Source organism: Triticum dicoccoides, chromosome 2B (assembly GCF_002162155.2).
Source record: "Triticum dicoccoides isolate Atlit2015 ecotype Zavitan chromosome 2B, WEW_v2.0, whole genome shotgun sequence".
In the NCBI taxonomy this organism is placed as follows: domain Eukaryota; kingdom Viridiplantae; phylum Streptophyta; class Magnoliopsida; order Poales; family Poaceae; genus Triticum; species Triticum dicoccoides.
Window position 1 is genome coordinate 63,803,714 of NC_041383.1, and position 7,694 is coordinate 63,811,407.

A 7,694-nucleotide genomic window follows, 5' to 3' on the forward strand; every position below is an offset into this window, starting at 1 on the left:
AGTGTAAATGCTGCTGGGAGGTAATTGAGTCAACCATGCCCTGGCAGAACCTTCCAGCATGAGGGGCAAATGCTTCATGGCCACCTCGTCGTTCCCACCGCCAATCTGAACTGCCACTCGGTAGTCTTCAAGCCAAGTTTCAGGCTTAGACTCACCAGTGAACTTGCTGACTCCTGTTGCCAACCTGAAATTGGGAGGGATAACTGCGGCTCTGATAGCTCTGCTGAAACATTCAGGACCAGAAACATGCACTCGACTGCTTGTGGGTACATCTCTGTCGAGTCCACCTCGATGGGCTCTGTTCCGGTCGACCAACCCTTGCACGATAATGGATCGCGCGTCGAAGCCTGGTTCTCTGGGGTCGACTGGAACCCTACGCCCTGTACTGTACTGACGCCTATCATCTAGCTACCGAGGAGCGTAAGACCCTCCCCTCGGAGGGGAATTGGGCACTCGACGCCTATCATCTCAGTCGAGTCTGTCACCATATTGATCTCGCCGATTCTCGCGCCCTTCACGCCGCGGAGGCGATCTGGGGTTGTGAGCCGACTGAACCGTATTCACAGTGACGGATCGACTGTGAATTCTGTTGCGCGACTGAGACACGGCTGAATTCTGATCTCCTGCTGCCCGAAGCAGATCCCTGATCGGAAGCAAACCTCTGCCAGCTTCCGACTGCGAAGACTGGATGGACTCTGCTATACGGGTCGCAGCTGCTAAATTCTGGATTGGGGTTCGATATACCTGAGTCGGCGGGAAGAGTTGACGTCGATTGGTGTCGGGAACTCGTTACCGCGCGCGCTCGTCGAGTGCTCGCTGAAGGTTCTCCAGCCGAGTGCGCTCGGCCAAATTGGCCAGACGCGCCTCCTCCAAGGCACGAGCCTCGGGGGTTTCTCCTGCGATGGGAGTATGCAGGGCATCCACGTTCCTGCGGCGAAGTTCCTCTCTTTGCAGAGAGTCGAGTGGCTCGGGCTGGTACTCTTCGTAGCCTCGTGCGGGGTCGTCTCCGTCACCTGCTCCACCGTCATGGGCGAAGCCAGGGGGACCGCGGGGCCCGTCGACCATCAAGATTTCTGCCGCTGGATCACTGCTATCGCACTCGGATGCAGTCTCTACGGAGCTAGTCGACAGGTCGAACAAGCCGTAGAGATATTCGTCGGGCTCGATTGCCGCGACTTGGGTGGTGGCTGATCGGCGAGCCACCGCATGCCTCACCCATCGCTGAAGCCTCGACCGGCCCGAGCGCTTGCGCTGGCGGGAGACCGGGAGGGTGGACGATGGAGGAGCCGACCGATACTGGGTCGACGGTTGCCGCAGCAGAACGCCGCGGACACATGCGCGAAAATGCGTCGCACCGCGGACGGGGAGCGCATCTACGTCGAGTGGAGCCTCCTGGAGCCATGCGGAGTCGTCGGCGATGAAGGTGAGAGTGCCGAGACGGATCTCTTGACCCTCGACCAAAACTCCAGCAGACACCATGATGAAAGTACTCGGAAGAATCGCAACTTCTCCACAAAATCGCTAAAACACCTGCCCCAAGGTGGGCGCCAACTGTCGTGGTTCTAAGCCTGACAGTAGAGTGGGGGTAGGTATGGAGAGGCAAGGTCCTAGCTATGGAGAGGTTGTAAACACAAAGGATGTACGAGTTCAGGCCCTTCTCGAAGGAAGTAATAGCCCTACGTCTCGGAGCCCGGAGGCGGTCGAGTGAATTATGAGTATATGAGTTACAAGGTGCCGAACCCTTCTGCCTGTGGAGGGGGGTGGCTTATATAGAGTGCGCCAGGACCCCAGCCATCCCACGTAGGAGAGGGTTTAAGGTGAGTTAAGTCTGGGGCGTTACTGATAACGCCCCACATAAAGTGTCTTTACTATCATAAAGCCTACTTAATTACAGGCCGTTGCAGTGCAGAGTGCCTCTTGACCTCCTGGTGGTCGAGTGAGTCTTCGTGGTCGAGTCCTTCAATCAGTCGAGTGAGTCCCTCGTTGGTCGACTGGAAGGTGACCTCTTCTAAGGGTGTCCTTGGGTAAGGTACTTAGATCAGGTCCATGACCCTACCTTAGGTACATGACCCCATCAGTCGGGACCAATACGTCCTCACCCCGCTGTCCCCGCCTAGTTATCCGTGCAACGTGCAGCAATCCTATCCTTTCTGGTCGGCCGCACCGCTTTCCCTTTGCCATTAAGGGAAAGGGGCCACGCCCTGCGGGCCTATCCCGCGTAGCTGCCTATAAATGCCCTGTCCGCTAGCCGTTTCGCTCGCTCCTCAGTCCGCCATGTCCTTGCAAAGAAGCTTAGCTAGTAGCACCCCAGTCATGGCTAGCAGCTCCAAAACTCCCACGTATTACACCCGCACCTATGCTGTCAACCACCCTGGCTTTCCACCCCTTCTTGCCGAGATGCTCACCAAAGCATTTGGCGGTAAGACTAGCCCTGATTACCTGGTGTTCCAATCGACACCCGTCCCTCACCTTCATCGCTTTGTTGCAAGAGTACACATCAGTCTAGGTCCTGCAGCAGATGTCCAGCCATTGGTTTTACAGGGTAGGGCCAGGCCTACCTCTGGTTTAGCCATTCAAGCCGCTGTTGTGGAGGCTATCCTTCACCTCCGAACCAACATCCCGCATGTAGCAACAAGGCGGGAGTTCTGCTTTTCCCCATTGTGTCAAACGCAGTAATGCAGCCTTCTTCCGTTAGCCAAGGAGATGATCCTGTAATCGCTCGCCTGGTGCAGTACATCACTGCCCAGGGGATGTTGATTTCAACGCTGCTTGCCGAGTTTAGAGCCATGGACAATAATGTGGTACGAGTCGTCAAGGAAGCTTACCATGAGGCTCGTAATTTTGCATCTCAAGCTGTTGGCCCAACGCCATCCGAACCTATGCTATCCTCTCAACCAGTGCTATCCTCTCAACCTGTGATGTGGTCCAAGCCAAGCATCATCACCCTCGACAAGTCTATTCTCCGGATGCATCAGCAGCATTTTCCTGGAGCAATCCCAGCCCCACCGCTCCAACCCATAGAAGTGTCAGACAATGAAGATGAAGATTGGCTCAGTCTTCGTCCTCCAGGAGAGCCCCAGCAAGGCCAGTCTTCTGCCTGACTTCAGTCACGCAGTCAGTGATTCCTGCTAGTCGATCGGTCTGTCAGTTCATCCCCGATATGAGGATAGAACCATGTATCCCGCAGCGAGTAGTTTCGTCTAGCACGTAGTACGTCTGTGTTTGTTGTATGCTGGTACTGTTGTACCCGTATGCTGTGTTATTTGCTTGCTTGCTTTTGTTTGTGTGTTTGTTTTTGCTTGTCTCTCTGCCAAACAGAAATGTTTGACAGGGTTGGCAATGTTTGCTAACAAGCTTTTAATCAGTAGAACACATACACTAAAAACAACCTTGACTCGTCCTGAGTCTTTAATAAAATACGCATTGGTGTAGGTATATGTACACTAGGAGTACATATACCCACTAGCATTAAAACACCTTAGTGTGATTTGTCTGGTGTGTTTTTCCATTGCTTGTTTATTGCATATGTTTGTTTGGATTTTACTGCATACTGCACGCATACTCGGTTCACCCACGAGTACAATTAAGCAGTACTCGGGGGAATGCAAAGTCACATATCCCTCTTTATCTGTGCATACCCTGTGTGCCAGATTTTCCAAACCCAGAACCTCAAAGAGGCCATTTTCTTCTGGCCATTTCTCGTCCCCGATTCTTTTTCGTGAACCCAATTGTGTTTTCGGAGAAACACTGCCAGCTTTATTTCTCGCGATCTGTTACAACTCCCCGATACAGATTTCAACTCCGATTCTACCTCGACACCTACATTTCGTGGAGTAATCCGCGAAATTTTTCACGTGCCCTAAACTGATCCCTGAGCTGGCGTAGCCACTTCACCTGCATCTGAACCCCATCATCCACACCTTCACTGCCTTGCGTGGCGCCGCAAGTCGTCACCACCGCTCCACCGCAGCACGCGATTACTCCACCGGCGCGAAGCGGCGAAGGACCAAGCATGGTGGAGGACCACCCCGTGCACCATCTTCTTCCACACCTCGAGCCACCAGCTGTGCGTTGTCTCGAGCCCGCTCATTCCTGATGAGAATCACCAGGAGGATCAACGAGACAATCAGCGTGCCCAGCAGTGCCGCGAGGAACAACCGTAGCGCCACCAAGAACACCTCCTCGCCGAAGGAGCTCGGCTCGATCTCGCTCAAACCAAAGAGGTAGTAGAGTGGCATTGTGTTTGTGTGTTGGATGCGAGCTGCGCTGCCGTTTTTATAGCCCAACCCCGGTGTACGGTGAGAGGAGTCCAGGAAAATCGCTCGTCACCTAATCACCGGTGTCCAGGAGGCGAATCCGTGAGCAGTGCCGACAAGGTGCTGGCATGCGACGTGAGTGCTCGCTGAACCGGCTCCGTGCACGCCGCGCACTACGGCACTAGGGTCCTCATAGCCCTAGGAGCTAGATGCGCGCTGCGCCAAGCCACACGCGAAGCAGCAGCACGAGAGAAGCAGTTAGCCGGAGGTGGAAGAAGGAGGCTGCCAGTGGGCCCTGGACCCACGTGTCAGCAGGTGAGTCCACTGTTCACTGGGTGCATCTAGCAAAAAAAATTCGAGAGTTTGATCTCGAGTGCCCCTATCCGTGGATATAACCGTGTTCTCCCATATCTCTCCCTGGGTGTACCAATTATCGGTGCCCCAACTCGTTCAAATTCAATCAAAGGGTTAAATTTTTAACCCAGAGATTTTTCCCCGGACTGGTCATCTTTTCTTTGTGCTGTAACCCTAGGAATCTAGAGGACGAGATTCTTTTAAGGGGGGAAGGTTTGTAACAGCCCCAAAATTGGGTTATCAATTTTTGTGCTGTTATTTCTTCCTGGCACTCATTTTCAAAATATTTCTCCTGAGTTTTGTTTGACCCTGAGAATTCTTGTCATTTCCAACCTTTCCAAAACTTGCTCATGTCTTTTTCAATGGGCAAGACCTCAGTTGCATCATCTTAAACCCTCTCAAACCCTAATTCCATTTTTTTTGGAATTTGATTGTGCCCTATGTGATTACAAAGGAGCCATCATTTTCTTTGACATGTTGATCATCCCATCTGTTCCCAGAGACCCATCTATCCTTCTAAACCTTGGATATGCAAAAATATTGCCAAGTCCCATGCAATATTTTTGAATTGAGATTTATTCCTTTTCTTGCCTTTTTGAGGAATAAAATCAAAAGGCATATCTAGCAATCTCCTAAATTCATGTGAATTTGTGGAGTTGATAATTATGCCTAATCCAAGCTCTAGAAATTATATTGGCCATAATTAAACAAGGAAAATTTCCTTTTCCTATTTAATACCAATATTGCATTTCTGCCATTTTCTAAAGGAACTACTACTTTTATAGCCTGGAAAATTCACACATAAATTGTGGAGCTTTCCCTTTCTATATAGTCACTAGTTCCATATTTATCTCATGTTCCACAGATCAAAAATTGGGCACATGATCCAATGCAACTTTCTGCCTTCTCTGAAAGTTTACAAAGGAAGTGCTTTATTACTAATTCCATTTGAGCTGCAATTTGGCAGGGTGTTGAATATTGATCAATAACCCATGGATACCAAAGGTGAGCTCAATCCAATAATCCTAGCTCCCTGTGCAATTTTTCAAAGTTTCTGACCAGATTGTCACTTTGTGAAGGAAGTACCCTCATAGAGTTTACAAATGGGATGAAACTTTTCCATACTCTCAAGTATCCCAAATAATTATCCTTCACCTAAATTCAGAACATCTCATGGAGCTATGTGAGCATAGGAGCAATTCTTGCTCTCTGTCCAAATTTTCAGTTTGTGAAGCAAGTATATTTTATCTTGCTCCATTAGGGCTGAAAATAATTACAAGCCTTCTAATATCCATATAACTCTCCTAATCAAGAGTTTGGCTAATTTTATTTAGCCAATAGTTTCCTAGAATTTTCTCAAGTTTCTGGTCAAGAGTGATGCTTGTGAAGAAAATACAAATTTGGCAAGTCCATTTGAGCTGATCTTTTTACAACATCTACCTATGACCAAAGCATGAGGATTTGACAAGTTATAGATCAATACAACACTCCTAATGAGTGCTTCATCATCATTTGTTTTCTGGACCAGATTTGGCATTTGCACTGCAGCTATGCCAAATAATTGTCCTAATGCCCTCAAAATCCCCATGACCGTAGTCCTTGCTACCCTAAGCATCCTAGACATCAATTCTACCTTTTACTCTCTCTGGTTTTATCTCCAGCAAGTTGCCAAGTTTGCAATAGCCAACTTGTGGATCTTGGTTTACTCATCTCCCTTTGTCTCTACCCAAGAATTTACCTCAGTAACACTCCATCTTCGAAGGGCCACGCAGTAGACATGGTTTAACATCAGTAAAATCTCCAGAACACGCTATGCCAGTGGTGACCACGCGTGCAGCCAGCCAAAACGGTGGTCTAGCCACTGTTCTCGCCGGCATCGCTGCTCCGACCGTCCATGACCTCGCCATTATGTCTAGAAGCTCCCCCTCGTCGTCGCTGTTTTCCTGGACCCCGCTACCCCTCCGTTTTCTTCTCCGGCGAGCCGTGCCAATGACCGAACAGTGCGTTCTCGTGAGCTCGTCTTCTTCCTCGCCGGTGTCCTCTTCCTCCTCTTGTCCTCGAGCTCTGCTCGTCTCCGTGAGCCTCTAGTGCTCATCAGGATCCCCCTCGTCGCCTTCCCGTGTGTCCCCGTGAACCTTGGCCGCGCCTGCCGACGCTGCGTCGTCGCTGACGCGCGGACACGTCGCCCGCCGCGTGCCACTTCCTCCCCTCCTCCCTCAAGCCCCTCCGCGGCTATAAGTAGCAGCTCCCGAGCCCCCCTCGCAGTCAGCAAACCCTCCCGCAGCTCTCCTCCTCGCCCGAAGCCTCTCTGGACCCTCCACCATCGCCATAGCCGCCGCCTCGGGCCTCCATCGATTCGGTCACCCCCGAGCCCTCCTCTCCGTTTCCTCACCACCAGTGCCTTCCCCAAACTCCGGCAGACCCACCCAGCTCCTCGCCTCATCGCCGGAGCCACCATAGCTCCATCCCCACCGGTGGCCGAAGCCCTCTCCGCCGCGGGCCGGGCTGCTCCCTCCCCGGTGTTCCTCGGCGGCAGTTAGCACCACCCCGAGATGCGCCTCTTCGCCCTGATCTTCTCGGTAGGTCGCGCGCCCCGGGAGGTGGCCGGACGCGCCGGCAATCTTTGTCGAGGCAGACGCCTCCCTCGGCCACGCTCGCTCCCGCACGGGAGGAAGAAGAAGCCAACCAGGTGGGTGTTGACCTGGCCAGGCGGGCCCCGACCCCACGTGACAGCGACTCAAGAGCCCGGCCCCGCCTCTGCCCCTTTGACCCAGTCCACGCCACGTCACTTAAGTGGAAGCGCCCCCGCCGAAGCCGTTTTCACTGATCGAAGACGTGTTTTGAGAAAGACACGTTCGGTTTAAAACTACCAGGGACCTGTTTGTAGAAGTATTTTTACAGATCAGCCCCTGAGTTTTAAACGTCCGTATCTTTTTACTCGTAACTCCGATTGAGGTAAATCCAACGCCCACGTCTTCGTCACGTCGAGCCCGTTCCGTTCCCATCATTTTTCACTATGGTTTGACAGCGTGAAAATGACCACTTTGCCCTTGTCCGTAAACAGCCCCCTCCGAGAGAGAACTG